We start from the raw sequence: 17068 nt of genomic DNA on the forward strand, positions 1-17068 counted from the left end.
CTAGCAGTCAATTCTCTTTTGCTCCAGAGTAAAATGAGGAAACTCAGCCCTTGAATTACCCCTATCTACTCTTCAGCCATAAAGCATCCAGGGAAGAAGAAAGTAACTACTACTTCCTTTCCATACCTTAGTTGTGTTAGAGGTACTTCACTATAACAAAATACCTAACATAATCAACTTAAAAAGAGAAAAAGTTTTGAAGTTCCTAGGATATGATTAGTTGGCCTTGTTGCTTTGGTCCTGTGACAAGGCAGCACATCATGCCAGAAGGATATAAGGGAGTAAAACTGTTCACCTCATAATGAGAAAGAGAGCAGGGTCCCACAAAACCCTTCAAGGGCACTCCCACAATGACCTAAAGACCTTCCACTGGCCCCGCTCCTTAAAGATTCCACCAACTCCCAGTAGCACCATCCTGGGGACCAAGCCTTTAGCTCATGGGCTTTCTGGGGAAATTCAAGCAGCATTAGTCTTCTAATGGATTTCCCCATTTTGTTTCAATTGGTTTTGTACTTCTCTGAAAACTCTTGTCCACCACTCCCTTCACCTTCCCAGTGTTGGGATGGTGGAGAACACAGTTAACAGAAGCCTCATAACAATACCATGAGGTTGTTACTATCCCCATTTTATAAGTGAGTGAACTGAAGTTCAAAGTAGCTAAATAATGTGCCCAGGTGCACCCATTTAATAAGTTGTTGAACTGGATTTAAACCCAGGTCTTTTAGCTCCAGACTCTTAAGGTAAACCCACATCCCACCCTCCTAATCAATGAGATAGATAATTCAATCCAACTGTATAAAATCTGTTTGGAATGCTGTGTCACCTTGCCTCTATCTGATCTTGGCTCCACAGACATGAAGGTCATTCAGAAACCAGACAGGTCTGGTCTTCTTGCTCTTCCCCTTCCCCCACACAGCACATCCCTTGGTAAAAAGGGCCCTCAGCCCTGGAAAGTGGCCATCAAGCCCTTTTAGAACACCAGCATGAGGTTGGCATCAGAGGCCTGAGTTCTTGGGTCTGGCATTCATGGTCCTGACCACAATCCTCAGGAAAAGAAGAGAGTAATTAGAGGGCAGAACCCACAGACAAAACTTGAGTCCCATTCCCAAAATAGCCTCTAAAATGAAAGATCTTCCTGGGACTTCAGTGACAGCACTTGAGCTCAACTCCTCCACACAACCCCCATGTCCCTTATAAGTCCCGGAGGCAACCTGAGCATGGAGCTGCAGCAAAGTTGCCACCATGAGCACAGTTGTTTCCAGCCAGCCACAAATGCTCATGAGCCCTGCTATATGCTTGATTAGAGACATGAGGTGGTACTACCATGGCCTTGCCTTGAGAAGCTCACAGCATGGTGATAACACACAGTAAGAAACAAAGACAGGGCCAGATGCTCTAAACCAAGTGAACTTTATCTCAAGAATGCAATCCATCTGACTCGATTGCTACAAATCAATGTATTTCCCCAAAATAACTGGCTAAAGCAGGAGCAGGCAAACTGTGGCCTGTGGCCCATCTTGTCTGTTTTTGTAAGTAAAGTTTTTTGGAAAACATCCATGCCCATTCATTTGCATATTCTTTATGGCTATTTTCATATTAGTGGCAAAGTTGAATTCTTGTGACAAGGATGGTACAGCCTGCTAACTCGACAATATTTACCATCTGTCTCTTTAAAAAAAAAAAAATCACCCACCTCTAAACTATTGGGAGAGAATCCTTTCATTCATAAAACAACAGCAACTCCAGCTCCCTCTACTTTCTGCCTCTCTATCCTATAGACTATGTTGGGAGACAGATAAGCATTAGAACCTTAGACCATTAGGGCTAGCAGACCAGGCCACTGCTTCTCCTGAAGAAAACAGTCCAAGTATGACTTCTCTTCCTCCTTCCCACTAGTCTCACCCCCAGGCAGAAGCTTCAGGGCTCTATGGAAGAATCTGGCACAGGAATTTTACTAAAGCTCTCATAATAAATTCTTGGAAGAAGGAAAACTAGCTCCATACCTCTATGTGCCTCTTCCAAACCCTATTGTTCCAGAAAAGGAGAACCCTGGAGATTACTGGAAAAGAAAAAGGTCTTAAACCAATTAAGTAAGCATCCATTTTAGCAAACTAGAAAAGGAAAAGCAACTAAACCCAAAGCAAGCAAAAGAAATAATAAAGATAATAAACCAATAAAATTAAAAACAGAAAAATAACCAAAAAAATTCAATGAAACTAACAGCTGGCTCTTTGGAAGGACAATAAAATTGACAAACTCTAGCCAGATTAATCAAGAGTAAAAGAGAAGATGCAAATTATAAATATCAGGAATGAAAAAGGATTCCCAAAGAAAGACATTAAAAGGATAACAAGTACATATTCTGAACATTTATAAACATTCTCTTTTAGATAAAATTACTCAAAAAATACAAACTATTGAAAGTCACTCAAGAAGAAATAGATTATATAGATAGTCCTTTATTTATTAAATAATTTGTTGTTAAAATCATCCCACAATAAAATAAAATCTTCAAACTCAGATGGGAAATTCTACCAAAACTTAGGGGATAAATAATAACAACTTTATACAAACTCTTCCAGAAAATAGAAGGGAACACTTTCCAACTCATAAGACTACCAATACTCTGTCATGAAAATTAAGAAATTACAAGAAAACTATATCAATATCCTTCATAAACACAGACACCATAAATCTAAATCTAAAAAATAATTTAAGCAAGCTGAATCCACCCAATACATAAAAATATTAAGAATATATCATGGGCTGGGGATGTGGCTCAAGTGGTAGCACGCTCACCAAGCATGTGTGAGGTACTGGGTTCAATTCTCAGCATCACATAAAAATGAAATAAAGATATTGTGTCCACCTAAAAAACTAAAAAATAAATATTTTAAAAAATATATCATAATGACCAAGTAGAGTTTATCTAGGAATTTAGGGCTGTTAAACATTTGACAAGAAGTCAATGTAAGTCAGCATATCAATAAATTAAAGCAGGGTCAGCAAACTATAACTGAGCAAAGTAAGACTCAAAGGCCAAATCCAATCTGTAGCATATTTTTGTAAATAAAGATGACTAGAATACAGCCATACCTATTCATTTGTATTTTGTCTAAGGCTATTTTCATACTACAGTGGAGAAGTTAAGACATTGAGTAGAAGAGATCTGTGAAAATTAAGTAGAGAGTTGAACAGAGATGGTACCTCCCACATATGTTAAAATATTTACTATGTGTGGCAATTATGATTTATTTTTATCTCCCACATTTGACAGCAAATGTGTGGGAGTTTCCCCCTCACATCAAACAAGACTCTAAGACTCCAGACACCAAATGGGAATCCTACAATTCAATTCAATTATGACACCATCTACTAGCAGTTAGCACTAGGTTCTACAAGTTAAGAGTTCAGTTTCATAAGACTATACCCACTTCAGATGCTAATCCCAAATCATGAGTCTCCCATATTTCTGACTGACCACTATAAATTATGGATTCCCCAAACCCTCTCCTTTGGTTCAATAATTTGCTAGAATAGCTTATAAAACTAAGCAACCCTCTTTACTTACATTTGCAGGTTTATTATAAAGGATACAACTGAGCAAAGGCCAAATGAATGAGATGAATAGGATGCATATGAGATATGCATATGAGAAGGGGTGTGTAGCTTCTGTGCCCTCTCCAGGCATAATACCTTGCAGCTTCTCAGTGTGCTTGCTTATCAACTTAAAAATCTCAGAACCTTCACTTAGGGTTCTTTGTAGTGGTTCCATTAAATCAGAATAATTAATTAAATAATTAGCCATTGGTTACTAACTCAGTCTTCAGCCCCTCTTCTCTTCCTGGAGGATATGGGGTAGGCCCAAAGTTCCAAATTTCTAATTATATGGCTGGTTCCTCAGACAACCAGGCCCCAACCTAAAGCTATGTAGGGGTCCTCCAAGTGTTACTTCACCAATAAAAGCTCAAATACATACATATACATCACAATATCACACTGGCCTTTTAGGAAAACTCATAGAAGAAAAAAAAATGTATGCTCTTCTCAAAGGTAAAAAAAGTACTTGGAAAAAATCATTATTCATTCATGATTAAAGAACAAACAAAAGGGGCCAGGGATGTAGCCTGGTGGCAGATTATGTACTTAGCATGTGCAAGGCTCTCAGTTCAATTCCCAGTACCAAAACCAAAAAGAAAACAAACAAACCTGAGAAAAGTAGGAATAGAAGCAAACTTCCTCAATCTGGTAAAGCACATTTATAAAAACTCCACATAAAGATCTAAGACTAAATGTCTGCCCCTAATATTTGAAGTAAGGCAATAATGTGTTTTCATTGTTCCAATTTAACTTTATACTAGGAGTTGTAGCCAGCACAGTAAAGCAAGAAAAATAAAAACAAATCAAAGATATTGGATTGGAAGAAATATAACTCTTTATTCAAAGATGACATAATTATCTATGATTAAAATCTCCAAGAATCTATAAAAAAGCTACTAGAGCTAATACAGTTTGGAAAAGTCACAAGATATGAGATCAATAAATAAAAATAAATTAAGAAAAATATGAAATAACTGCTCATGGAAATAATTTGCAGATAGATAAGGGCTGAAAACTATTCTAAACTATTCTCTGTATGCATTTTATTTATTGGCTAACTATAGTTAGATACTATTTATATTAGATCCCCATATTTTGTAGATACATATTTTGTTCCTCTTTAAATTCTTAAAAAAATCCACAAAAATAATAAATCAATTGTATTATAAGTACTAGCAACAAACAACTATAAAATAGAATTTTATCAAAATTACAATTTAAAATCATACTGAAATATGAACTAAATAGCTATAAATCTGACAAAATACATTCAGTATTTATAAGCTAAAACCTACAAATCATTGATGAAGAAATCAAAGAAGACCTAAATAAGTGGAGCGATATGGGTTGGTGATTTACTGGAAGACCCAATATTAGTATGTCAATTCTCTGCAATTTAACCTATTGATTCAATGCAGTACCAATGAGGGTTTTGGTTTGGCTTTGTTTGCAGTAATGTGGATTAAATCCAAGGCCTCACACAGGCTATGTAAGCACTCTACTACTGAGCTATGCCTCTAGCCTTATTTCTTTTATTTTGAGGAAGGGTTTCACTAAGTTGCCCAGGCCAACCTAGAACCTGCAGTCCCTCCTGCCTCAGCCTTCCTAGTAGCTGGGATTACCCATGTGTGCATTTGGGAGTAGCTGGGATTTCAGTTTCTAGCTAAATAAAGTATTTTATGTAGAATTTTATGCCAAGGACAACAAGAAGATTCTAAAATTTATATAAAAGGCAAAAGATCTGGAAAAGCCAAAACAATTTTTGAAAAGGAAGAAGTAAGCTAAAGAACTCAACTTTTTTTGTTTCAAAATTTATTCTAAAGGTACAATAATCAAGACAGTATTGATGGAAGGATACACACATAAATCAATGAAAGAAAATACTCAGAAACAGACCCCCTCATACATGTTCAATTGACTTTGAACAAATGTACAAAGATAATTTAATAGGGGAAGGAGAGTCTTTCACTATGGTGAACAATTGGACATTCCTATGCAAAAACAAAACAAAACAACTTTCGAACCTTGTACCATGTAGAAATTTTAACTGAAAATATATCAGACCTAAATATAAAATCTAAAACTATAAAACATCTCAAAGAAAGCACTGGAAAAAAACCCTAAGGACTTCATATTACATAAATATTTCTTAGATTCAACACCAAAAGCATAATTTATTTTCTAAAATTGATAAATTGGATTTCATCAAAATTAGAGCCTCCTGCTCTGCAACAATAGATATTGTTAAGAGAATAAAGACAAGCCACAAACAGCAGAAAATATTTGCCAACCATGCACCTGATAAGAGACTCATGTCTAAAATATAAAAATCACAGATTTGCATTTCACTTGTGATGATGCTTACATTTCAAGTTGTGATGGTGCTGAATTTTGTCAAAACTCAGGATCATGCACTAAAATAAGTGGATTTAACTCCATATAAATTATGCCACCATTTAAAAAAAGAGATAAAGAATCTTTAAAAATTCTATTGTGATGAAGCATTAAAAAGAAAAGTTACTGTGTACCTACATGAATAACTATTACTTGCCAAGCAATGGAATCAACAGGTAGTAAGAACTGACAAACTTATCAGAATAGAACACAAGCTTTTTAGAAGTAGGAAACATTGGAGGACTGACACAAGAGCAAGAGATGAGCCACTGAGTACTGAATATTCAGTTCTTCAAATTTCCAGTTAACTTTCAGAAAAGGATGCTCAACTTTTATCAATATTGTTTACTTACAGAAAAACCAGAACCATAAGTTGAACCTAAAGGAAATGTAGATAAACCCTTGCAGACGTCAGTATCTCTCAGAACCATTCTCTCAGTTCTAAAGGAGCTAAAAAATGTCAAAATCATGGGCACATACAAAATTAGCCAAGGAAAACAAAGATAATAGTTTGATCTTACTTTGGACTATCGATGCAAAAAATCCAGACAAAATATTAGAAAATCAAAGCCAGCAGTGTTCTTTTATTTTTTTTAACTACATATCATGAGCAAATGTATCTCAGGAATGCAAGGATGGGTCAACATTCAAAAATCCCCAACACAGATTATAAAAAACAGCATTTTGTTTTGCAATCATGTGTAACTTTGACAAATAAACACAGTTGGGATCTTTATATTCTGGTTGCAACAATGATGAAGAAACTGGTATGTAACATTATGAATAAAGGCATGTTACAATTTAGAAAATTTTCTTAAATTGTGTATACTAAAAAGAAGTGTTTCCTCAAAAACTATAAAGTCATATGACTCTTACAGCCTGTGGTAATTTGGAACCAAGAAAACATGGGGTTTTTAATTAATTTTTTCCTCTGCAGCTAAACTGATTAGTTTCTGTTAACTTTGAAGAATCATTCCTGATACACAAATCAAAGAAATAATTACATAGTAAAGAAAAAAAAAATCAATTGATTCCCAACTTTGGCTGCCCTCTGAGTCACCTGGGGATGATTGTAAAACCAGAGACTCCCTGACTCCACTGATGTAGACCAGGTGGGGACTGGGAAGGCAAGGATTATTTTTCAAACAATGATACTATAGGGATTTTGTTACCAGTCATTTCTAGAACCACTACTATGAGGAAATAAAGGCATTTGGCATGCCCCCCCATAGAAGTTTTCTCAATGTAATTATAAATATAAATTTTAGCATAAAAACGTAAATAAAAGTTAACATTTTATAATAATATTTGATTTATCACCTTAAGAAGAATTTTAATTGCTGCAAAATTTCAGGATGGGGAGATCAGAGGCAGCCTCCATTTGGGGGAGTGCCTGACAGATGATTTGGTACCCAACTCAGTCCCTGCAAACATCAAAGGATACAATTTGTCAAAGAGGCAAGTGATTAATAATCCAGGAGAGAATGAATTCATAGTCAAAGTCAAAGAGACAGGACAGTATAAACTGGGTGAGGGACAGATCTTGTTGCTGTGGGACCCAGCAGTGTCGGGGAGACTGCTATGAGACTGGCCTTGGAATCAGATTATGGAGCCCCCTGAAGTTCAGGTTAAGTTCTTCTGTGAGAAAGAGCCACCAGAGGTTTTTGAAGGTGGAGTGACACAGCCTATCCTCTAAGATGAACAAAGCAATCAAGTGTACAATGAGTGTGGTCCAAAGACAGGTCATGGTTAATAGTCCAAGTGTGAGCTAGTGAAGGTCTGTCAGGAAGAACAGCAATATGAAGTAAAGCCCAGGGTTTCTTCGGGATAAACAATACCCACAGCTGAGGAGCTGAGTCTCTGGGCAGCTGCAACAAGCAGCCTGAAACATCACAGGTTGGAACTCCGTTGGGTGCTACCTACCAGCAGTGACTGTATTAACTGCACCATGCCCACCACAAATCACTGCTGAAACAACACAGCTTTTGGTAGTAATCAAAGGCAAACTGCAAGTGAGGACTGTGTTCCCACAGACTCCCACAGACACATTCCAACAACCTGCTGCCTCCTTCTCACCATGCTAATTTCCACAAGGAAATGATCTCTGGACACACACAGGAAAATAGCAAATGGAAACTTAAACCTGGATAATGGGATAATGGAAAAGATTAGGAACAGATTAATTTTAGCTATGTTCTATGATCAGAGATGGTACTTAGCTGAAAAGATGCAAAAGCTCAGGAAAAAAGTGATATGAGGTTATACCTAGCCCTAGGTAAGACATAACCGAGGAAGTGAGGTAAGTGAGCAGCGCTTTCTCATGGAACAGCAGAAAGCAAAACTCTTCAAATCTTTTTTTTTTTTTTTTTTTTTTTTGCATTTACCCCATTTACCTCCATTTACCCCATTCACCTGTTCAATAACCTAGATGAATTGAGTACCTATAATGGCTCTGTGTGAGGACACAAAGGTGAACCATAGCCAGGAGCTCACAGCCTAGTGGACACTACACCTTAGAGCTCCATTGCAAATGAAGGTTCCTTCTTTTGCCCATAGCTTCTCCAGGTAAATACAGAGTGACTCCACTATTCACCTACAGATGCACAAGCAAAGACCTGGAGAGACGAAATCATGCAGCAGGGGACAGTGCCAGAACTTGGGCTCAAACCTAGGGCCTTTTCCTAGTTTTTCACACAGCATAGGAAGAATTCCATGTAGTTTAGCCCTAACAAAGGAGATCAGCACTCCTGCCAGGGTTGGCAGGGTCTGCCAGAGCCTGGAACTGTTCATCAGGGTGAAAATGTCTGTGCATTCCAGGGCCAATGCTGGCCCCAATACATCAACCACAGGTTTTGAGTCTGTAAAAACTGTGGTGGGATAGGGGTGGGGATGGAGGCTGGAACTTAAGAGTGGGATAGAATGTGTGATCAGACACTAGATATCCAAGGGCCCTGGAGGTAGAAAAAGGTCAGTGATCACAGAGTGGAGCCAGAAAAAGGAAAGGAAAACATCTCACAATACCCTCAGACTAAGAGAGGACAGACAGCCTTTAAGGACTCCAGAAAGACAGATGAAGCACATGATGGATCCCATCTGTATCCATTCCTCTATCCTTCACCTTCCGCCTGGTTGCTATCTTCCACCAGGATATACAGATAGAATTCAGGTTGATTGACTCTATCATGCACCTTCTTAGGTTAGAGTTTCCTTCCCCATCCAATGCAATGGTAATGTGAACCCACCTCCTCCAGTCCTAATGCCCTGTGATTCCACAACCAGAAAGTGAGGTATAATAAATGAGCCACAAGACTCCCAGAAACCCAAAAATCTTCTATGGGACTGAACTTTCATTCTGGCCATAGAATTGCTTCTCATTATTTCGATTCAGCATAAAATTAAAACAAATCCATTCCAGAAATATTCTGGGCAGCAGAGAGAAAACAAACCCAGAAATGAAAACCACCACCAAAATAAATCTCAGAACAAGCAGATACACATGACTGGAAGTGCCACAGGGTCAAAGGTGTAGCACCAGGTTCCAGCACAGGAGGGGCTGAGAACCTTTGAACACTGTTGTAGCGAAGTGTTCTGCCCTCCTCTCTCCTGGCCAATGCCCACCCTCCCTTTCTTTGAGGCAGTCCCCCATCACTCCAGCCCCTAAGTTTCTTGCTATCCTTTAATTCTCTTAATTGAGTCTGTACCACAGAACTTGGAAATTATGTGTTGTCCCTGTTTTCTAATTACTTCATACATGTTAGCTGTTTTCACATATAGACTCAAGGTCTCTTGGGCATAAGACCTTTGTTTTATAATTCTCTATAGAGGTAGATGAACAGTAGGTACCTAATTATGTTTGTTGACTTATTTACAGGTCATTCCATAGACATGGAGAACACCCAATGCATATAGTAATAGCTAGCTATTCCTTAGTTTGTGCTTCCTTTTATATTAATATGTTCATCTAATTTTAATAATTACTCCCCTAGTCAGATGAGGAAAGTGATATCAGCTATCAAAGGATAAAGACCACACCCAAGAACACCTAGCCAGAAAGTGAAAAGGGTAGATCTGAATCCAAGCTTGACACTAAAATTCACCTCTATCCTGCTGCTTCCTTCTGCCTGGGATCTAAAGAACTACTTTGTCCTAGAAATCCTCAATCTCTGAAAGAGAAAAAAGATAAACACATTCTCAATTATGAAAGCCCAAAACTGTAGGCATTTGATTCCTAAAGGATTATAAGAAATAACTTATGAGGTCCTGGATTAACAAATTAACATCAGATCTGAGGGCCCAGAGCCAGGAAAAAAACATCAAAAAGCAGATCTGAAAGAATAGAAAATCCTCTCCTCATCCCCTTTCTTTTGTCCCTGAGGGGTTTTCTGTCTCCGGAGGGCCCTGCTCTCAAGACCCAGGGGAGGAGCAGGGGTGGGCAGAAGGGGAGGGCGCAGAGGTACCAATAGTGGGGGATGGGACAACACTGGGAAATTTGAGAAGTAGAATAAAGACAAAAATGCCCACAGCTCCCTAGTGGGGTGCCCATTGTGAGCATTCACCCTCAAACGCCCAGGAACAGTGAGCAGGATGGCAGTGAAAAGGTCATGTGAGCATCGGGAAGTCTAGCCTCCCCCAGTCCCTGAGCTTCAAACAGGGAACAATTCTTGCTGGCCTTGCTTCTGTCCCAGCCCCCCTGGCCTGGATGTCCCTGCAAATTTCCACAAGGGCTGCAGCCCTGGCATCCCATGTGCACACACCAAGGCAGAAGAGATGCATCTGATGGTCTAGAGTGACACATGTTGAGGTCTATCCACCCTGAGTATGTAAGGAGAACTGCATTTGCTCAACCTGTTAGGTTCAAACAAACAGAAAATGTGCAGCCAAAACTCAAGAAAGAATAAATAGAATTTAACTGCAGAATGGTACAGAGGGAGAGGCTTGGCTCATGCAGCAAGCTGCTACCCAGCACCCCACTTCATGCCTGTGGGATAAGAGGCCTTGTGACCAAAGGAAAGGGACAGAAAGCACATGGCATGGGAGCTCATCACTGTGATACTGCTGTCCTCATCCTGGATTACTGCTCAGTGGGTCCTTGATTCTGTGCCTCCATGCTACCAACCAGACCTAACTTGAACCTAAGCCTCATACAGATTTCCCAAGCCCCTGCCTTGCATCCTCTGCATGTACCATTTTTTGGCCAGAGGAAAATGACTCCATACTCAGGACGATGTCTTCTGATGGGAAAGATTACTTTTAAAGGGTTGTTCTCTAAATCTCAGTACATTTGCAGAAAAAAATAAGATGGGAAGCTTTTAAGAATGAATAAACTCCCAACCTGTGTTTGGTTTCAGTTCGGGCAGGGATAGTTGGGCTTCCAAGTGGCCTTAGGAAATATTTCCCAAACATCAAGCTTTGGTCTCAGAAAGATACTGACAGAGACCCATATTCACAGGGACTCTGGACATCTACCTCCAAGCATGGCCGCATTCCCAAATTCCTACCTTATGAAACTTAAAAGGCAAAGATACACAAAGTCAATGAGTTGGATTTCACAGACTCTAGATTCATCAAAAACATGTATATGTATTTATGTATACATATATGTATATATTTTATTGTTGTTGTTGTTATTGTTGAGATGGGTTCTCACTATGTTGTCCAGGCTGGTCTCAAACTCTTGGGCACAAGCAATCCTCTTGCCTCAGCCTCATGAATAGCTAGGACTACAGGCATGTGTCATTGCACCCAGCTGTTCATCCTGTATTTTGAGAAACAAAGCAATGGGTCATTTTAATAGACAGTGAGTCCAGGGTGACCCATTCTATTCACAATTCATGTCCAAGGTTGGAGAAGACCTACTCATCCAGGACCAAGACCCTTTCCCTACCATGAGCCCTGCAAAGGCCTTGCTCCACTCTGCACCACCTGGAGCCAGCCATCTTCTCTAACAAACCTTCTCAGAAGAGTCCTCCCCATCTACCTGCCAGTCAGGATCCCCCTGATCTATAGTGACTCCCACCTATTTACTGTGTTCCAGGGAGCAGGTGGGTCTATCTGACCTTACCAGTTAGATCAGGAACTTCCCAAGGGCCTTGTCTGCTCAATATTTAATCCCCTAAAATCCAGTCCCTAGAGAAACCATCTCCTCCTGAAGAGGTCAGCAAACCTCACACAAATAAAGTTACTCCAAGGCTCTGGCCACCCTCCTCCTCAGCTAGCCAGTTACTGCACAAAAGAAACTGAACAAAGGACAATGGACTAGCACAAATCCTTCATCACAGGGAGACTGATCTCTAAGCTCATGCCTAGTGGTTTATGATTTAGATATGAGGTGTCCCTCAAAAACTCCCATGTTAGTGCAGGAATATTCAGAGATGAAATGATTGGATTATGAGAGCTATAACCTAACTAATCCATCCTCATTTGAATGGACTGACTGGTTGGTCACTGTAGGCAGATGGGTCTTGACTGGAGGAGGTGGGTCACTGGGAGCATTCCCTGGAAGGGTACATTTTCCCTGCCGTCCCTTTCCCTTCCTCTCACTCTCACTGCTTCCTAAACCCACCATGAGGTAAGCAGCTTTCTTCCACTGGTCCCTTCTTCCCTGATGTACTGCCTGCCTCTCACTGAACCCAGAGCCATGACGTCAGCTGTCCATTGACTGAGACCTCTGAAACCACCCCAAATAAGCTTTTTCTCACTCTAAGTTGTTCTTGACAGGTATTTTGGTCACTGCAACAAAAAACTCTAACTAAAATAAGCAGCATCCTTTTATGTCGTCTGTGAATGAAGGGATAGACCTATCCGTCTTGGGGAAAAGACGTTCCTAGTGTCCTGAGTCCAACCACTCCCCACCCAGAACCAACTGCTCAGGCAGACTCCTACCTGCTTGGCTCAAGGCAACCTCACCCTGGCACAGGAAGGAATATCTCATGCTGGACTAGGGCACAGTCATGCCAACAGCATCACCCTCCACATTCCCTGCTGTGTGGAGAGCAAGGGAAGAGACAAAAATGACCACACAAGAGAAGGAAGGGAAACAATTTAAGAGAAAATAAAAGAGGTAGTAGAGGGGAAGTGAAAAAAGTAACCAAAACAAAAATGATTCTATTAGAACTCAAAATGTTTTTTAGGAACCCAATAAGGTTATCAGAAGCACCTAGACTTCCCCCTGAACTTTGCATTGTGGATACCTAATGCTTTCATGTGTGTGTGGTAAGGGGAGAGGGTCCCTATGTGGTTATCTCAAGCTCCTCATTTGGAAATAATTTTGACAAGTTATGTGGTTCGGGGGGAAAAAATGATTCCACCAGGACAGAGAACACAGTCCCACTTGGAAGGAGAAAGCGGCTCTCCAGTAGGCTCTGGAGGGCTGGATGGAGCAACACATACTCTGTTCCTAGCATTTGGGGAAGGGAAGGATGGTGAAAGCCAGTGCCCTGAATCCTGGCACCATGCCCACTGTCCAGGTGTACCAGTGCTCTGCCCTGCTTCTTGAAGCACAATAGCTGATTTTATTCCTCAATACCCCAATGGAGAACTAGGGATATAGCACAGAGGTAGAGCAATTGCCTAGCATGTGAGGCCCTGGGTTCAATTCCCAGTTACACACACACACACACACACACACACACACACACGGATCCAGGTCTTTCTCCTTTATGATACAGCAAGTGTCTCCCATCCCAATTTTTAAATAAGTTCTAGAAACCCTGTCCCTGACAGCCCATCTTCACATCTGCAATACCAATCCTAGAAATTCAGTCTTTTGGGTCTAAAAGGGCTCACAACTCTGGAGAATTACTTTTAACCACAACTCTCCAACTGCAATGATCTGCGAACAAGGTCCCTCAACACTGGCACCCCAGCTAAAGCAAAGAAGGCAGAGTGCGGCCAGAGGCTTGCGTGAGGAGTAAGGAGTAAGAGAGCAAGACCACAAAGTACACGTCCCAGTTTCGCCCAGGACCTCCAGATCCTGGCAACCACGGACCAACAGCCTTTGCTGCCCTATCCGTCCTCATCACATTTGGGCAGGGAGGACCTTCACGTGGCATCCCGTCCTTGTGGCCATCGCCGGGTCTTCTTGCAAGGGGCAGGGGACAGGGAGAAGAGCCCGCTTCTCCTCCTTAATGTTAGCGGCGATTTGTACCCCTCAAACCAAATTCACCCCCTTTGGATAATTCCTATACAGACTGTCACATCGCAGTCTCCAAGTACCTTACCTCCCCCCAAGAAAACCAGGCTGTTTAGCGTCACTAGAGTCTTCCCCTCACGCCGCCAACTCCTCGCCGAACCTAGGAGGCCCTCTCAAATAGGGAAGTCGGAGAGTAGGGCCCTCGGCTTTTGGAGGGTCTCTGCCCTCACCCCAATCCTGCCCCTAGGTTATGACTCCCAGGGGCCTCGCCAGGACAAAGCACTGGGCGGGATCACTCACCCGCGCAGCCGAGGCAGACAGCAAGCGAGGCACCAGCGCTTGGCGGGCGCACCAGCTGCAGGCGCACAGCGCGGGATCCGCGCTGTCTGTGCTCGGACTGACGACCCCGCGAGGCGGGGCGGGACTGGGGGACCCAGCGAGAAAGCAAGTCGCCCAGCGCGAAGACGCGGAGACGCTCTAGCAAGCAAGAGCGCGGCGCTTTGGGTCTGGACTCAAACTGCCGGCTGAAACTTACACGCGCTGATTTGCATGTCATTTGCATGGTGCTCGGGGAGTGGACCTGCAGCCCTCCCGTTAAGCCCATCCGCGCTCTGCATCGGATTCCAGAGCCGAGGACCCCAGCATAATTCATCGCTGGACTCGGGTGGGTTTGCCCCCGGCCCTCCCTGCCCTCCAGAGACTAGGAAGCGGGCTGTATGGTTTTTAATTTTTATTTCTGTATTTTACCTGGAGAAATCAGTACATATAGGACAAAAGAGGAAACTATGTAGCGTAAACCTTAAATTAATTTCTTTTCTTTCCTATCAGCAACAAAAATGGACCAAGGACTAAGTAAGACTTCCTCAAAGAGATACAATTCGAGGACAAAGTATGACTCAATTTGATCAATTTCAAAATTAGAAATGTTACATGGTAACCCCAGCCACTCGGAAGGGCTGAGGGTGTAGCTCAGTGGTAGAGCACTTGCCTAAAATATTCAAGGCCCTGGGTTCAGTGGGGGAGTGTGAGAGAGAAAGGAAAAATAATGCATGCAGTATTGTTCAATTAAGAAAACAAAATTATGTAGACAAGATAACAGTTCTTAAAAATGACGACTCTGAAAATGAAGACCCTAGACCCTTACTTCCTAGCTGGAAAATTTGGGGCATCTTAACATCTCCAATTAGATTTTCTTATCTCTAAGATAGGGATGATCTAAATGCCTCGAAGGAATAGGAGGGTTTAGTGAGATACTGCAGGTAATTCATTTACACAGTGTTTAATATGCAATTACTATTAAAATTTTAATATGCAACTGATGTGATTCTGCAATCTGTGTATGGGGTGAAGGTGGGAGTTCATAACCCACTTGAATCAAAGTGTGGAATATGATATGTCAAGAAATTTGTAATGTTTTGAACAACCCACAATAAAAAATTAAAAAAAATTTTTTTAATATGCAAGAATGATATAAATCTACTTACTTGAGAGGCATCCAGATGTAGGTGAGTCAAAGAGAAGGAGAAGAAGGGGCTCTCAGAAGTTAAGAGCAGAACTTCCCACCCAATTCAAAGCTAAATTTAAATATTTTAAAATTTATTTTTGGTACTAGGGATTGAACCCAAGGGTGTTTTACAACTTAGATGCATCCCCAGACCCTTTAATTTTTATTTTGAGTCAGTGTCTCCCCTAGCTGAGACTAATCTTGAACTTGTGATCCTCCTGCCTCTCCCTATTGCTGGAATTCAGGTGTGCACCACTGCACCAGGCAAAATTTAAATATATTTGAAGGACTTCAATCTTCTACAATTCTAACCCCAATTAAAGCTCAAATTAAACCTACTTAAAGTTCCCAGTTTGGGTCAGAAGGAGCCTCTTCACTGGTTCTCCAGGGTCCTGTTGGTAAGACACTAATAGTCTTGACAGTTTCCAACCCCAGGATTCCAAGCAAGTGACTGAGGTGGATGGAGTCAAGGCTGGCACCAGGAGTCTGGGCCTCTGCTCCTAGCTGGTTCAGAACAACTGTGCTTTTCTCTATTTCATGTATTAGGCCTGCATGTAAGACTTTGCAGAAAACTTAAATCCACTGTTTTAAATAGTGCAATAATATCAGCAACAGTTTAAATGTTAAAAAAAAAAGAACTCAAGTGATTACATTCTATTATTTTATATTCTATCTTCCTTCCCCCTTTTATTCTACTTCTGATAACCTGCACATTCTCTCTTTGCCCCCCTCACCAATCCGCTAGCACCGTGCCATGTAGACATTTGTTTTAGAAAAGTGATGGCAATCTAGGCAGGAGAGAGGACATTCTTTGAAAACACAGCACAGCAAAAATGACATTTACAAAGTTGAGCACATGTGAATCATGACTGAGAAACCTGTTGTATAAAGCAAATTGGGGTGTTTTATATATAAGACCTCTGATTTACATAAATTCTGTAAACTTAATTTTCTGCATAATGAGAATCTATAGCTAGATAATATCACCTATGGGGAAAAATAACAATTCCTTGACAGTAGAGAAAGTGGAGGGTACCTCAACCTACTTTGTAGGGTTGTTTTGAGGCCTGAAAGAGAAGATACACTGCAAAGAATATCAGCAGGGTGCATGGTATATCCAAATTATTTTACAAATAGTGAGTAGTATTGTTTAGGAGTATCAGTCCTAAATCATGCCATGCCAATACTGTCACTCCCAGTAGAGTAAAATTCTTTCCATTTTTCTGTGCTACTTCTTTTTGGATAACCACTACCTATGTGGTTTTCATTCAGTGCCAGATTAGAGAGACCCTGAACTAAGACAAGGCCCCAGTCAAGGAGGGCCATGCATAGCAGCAGGAGAGGTGGTATAAACCTAGGTGAGTGGAGTGAACAAACCAAGGAATCTCATAGGTGAATGGAGTGGGTAATACAGATTATCTGCACTTGGTGGATCCTGA

The 17068-nt window shown here is 41.0% G+C and overlaps 1 protein-coding gene across 1 annotated transcript in view; it reads right to left on the bottom strand.

Annotated features, from left to right (window-relative positions):
* Positions 1–14536, bottom strand: part of Mylk (myosin light chain kinase) — a 244422-nt gene extending 229886 nt beyond the window's left edge. The window contains exon 1 of the mRNA XM_058583501.1: positions 14426–14536. The gene's annotated coding sequence lies outside the window, so the exon portion shown is untranslated. The remainder of the gene's footprint in view (positions 1–14425) is intronic.
* Between the last annotated feature and the right edge of the window lie 2532 nt (positions 14537–17068).

This window comes from Marmota monax, unplaced genomic scaffold (genome assembly GCF_021218885.2).
Source record: "Marmota monax isolate L192 unplaced genomic scaffold, Marmota_monax_Labrador192_F-V1.1 WCK01_AAM20220418_F8-fsc00052, whole genome shotgun sequence".
Taxonomy (NCBI): domain Eukaryota; kingdom Metazoa; phylum Chordata; class Mammalia; order Rodentia; family Sciuridae; genus Marmota; species Marmota monax.